Genomic DNA, 2,211 nt, shown 5'->3' with positions numbered 1-2,211 from the left:
TGCCAATCGTCCCCTTCCTCGCGCCAGGAGGACAGGGGCACGCGCCCGGTGCGTGCGGCCACGCGTCTGGCCACGCCACCTGCATGGCTTCCCTCCCCCTCGACGCCCTGGATGCCTGGACGTCACCACGCGCCACCCCAGACCTCTCTTACTCTCTCTCGTACCCTCCTCCCCTAGATCTCTCTCTCTCTCTCTCTCTCTCTCTCACGGCCGAGCGCTGCCGTCGCCGCAGCTCACCGATGTCACAGACACCGCCTTCCCCTCACCATCTCGTCATGTCTGCAAGCTCCACCTCGACGTCTACTTCATCTCCATCAAGCCACGCGTTGTGGGAGGCCCTAGAGCGCCACCATCACCGTCGTATTCACCTCCGGCCGCCCAAGATCGCCATCATCGCCCCGTCGACCTCAGTGCATCCCCGAGCTCACCGTCAAGCCTACCATGCTCGCTGTGAGCTCCTGCTCCATTTCCCCCTCTCTGTTTCATTGTTCGCGTGTTGTAGCAGTGCTACCACCGGACCGGAGCGGTCATGCTGCCGTGGTTCCTCTCCGTCGTGGCTAGAGCCATCGCGGCTCACAACCGCGCGCGTCACCCTACTCCTGGTGACGCCAGGAGGCCGTAGAGCCCCTCCACTCTCTCTCCCATGCACTGCAGCACCCCACCCGCACCTGGTCGTGCTCCGGCCGCCATCGCGAGCTCTGCTCCGGCGAGCTCCGACCAACCCACGGCCTCCCGCGTGTTCCATTGGATGCGCGCGAGCCTGGGCGTCGAGTAGGTGGTCTCCGCCGCCCAAATGGTCGCCGGAGCGATGATCCCATGCGCCTCCGCCGCGTTCGGCCTCGCCGACGGCTAAACACTGGCAGGTTTGACCGGGTTTGACCCCCCTGTTGACCAGTTTTGACCCGTGTGGGTCAATGATAGGTGGGGCCCGACTTTGACTAATTTTAGTTAGGGTCAGAGTTAGTGTTAATTAACCCTTGTTAGCTAACTGTGTCACTGACGTGTGGACCCTACACGTCAAGTTTCACCTGGTCAGCACAGTTGACTTGCTGACGCAGGCATGTTGGAGTACTGACGCAATTAATCCTTTTCTGGTTTTAAAACAAATCAGGAAAATCCAGCAGTTGTTACAAACTTCAAAAATTCATATAAATTCAACCGTAGCTCAAATTGAAATAATTTATATATGAAAAATTATCAGAATAATTCAATCTATCCATCTGTACTAGTTTCATGCATGACAAACCAACTTATACCTATTGTATAAGAGAAAACACATAAATGGCATTTATAAAGGATTATTTTGGAGTTGCATTTGAACCCTTGGTTCAATGGACTTCATGCAAATGAATGCTAGTTGCATTAGCTCAAACAACATCACATATTCATGCCATGTTCATGCATCATATTTTTGCATATGCTTGTGTATCGATTGTCGACACCATCCCTTATCGGTAGGTCCTGCTCCGGAGAGTGCTCCAGAGTACCTGTTTGTGGAGCAGTGCCCCCTGTTGATCTACCAGGGAAGCAAACCCCCTTGTTCATTCTGATACAATCCTACTCTCTCACTCCTGCTCTCTTTTATTTCATTAGGACAACAACAATTCAACTGCTACTTTATGCTGCGGTAGTTGAACCCATTCCTCTGCATGACCTATCATTGCCACAGTAAATAGTTGAAACCTACTAGCATGTGTAGGAGTTGATTGAGGCCATGTTGTGTTCCTACCATGCCAAGCCTGCTATTGCTTAGAGTGTGTCAAGTCTGATTCATTGGGAATGAATTGGAGTGTTATGCTATGTTCTGATGCTGAGAGCTAACTGTGTGAACATGATTTGGTAAAGGTAACAGTGAGAGGCCATGTAGGAGTACATGGTGGGTTGTCTCACTGGAACCGTCCTTAAGCACTGAGTTCTGTGTATGTTATCCAATGAATAGCTACTACCACGCATTAGAATGCTTAAGCGCCCCTCTCGACTTATTAACCAACTTGATCTCTGTCCAGGAGTTGCAACTAGTTTCTGGTGTTTGTAGGTAGTGTTATTTTTCTACCAAGTGGCACCCGACATGGTGGGCTTAGATAGACTAGGCACACATGGCCTGGTGTACCGAGTGGCACCCGGATGGTGGGCTCGGGAACCCTGCACACATCGTTTGGGGCCGTGATGGAAAGCTCAGACGGACTCCCTTGTGGATAGAACCTAAATAGG

This window comes from Triticum aestivum, chromosome 4B, assembly GCF_018294505.1.
Source record: "Triticum aestivum cultivar Chinese Spring chromosome 4B, IWGSC CS RefSeq v2.1, whole genome shotgun sequence".
In the NCBI taxonomy this organism is placed as follows: domain Eukaryota; kingdom Viridiplantae; phylum Streptophyta; class Magnoliopsida; order Poales; family Poaceae; genus Triticum; species Triticum aestivum.
The sequence above is the reverse complement of the archived record's forward strand: the minus strand, read 5'-3'. Positions refer to the sequence as shown.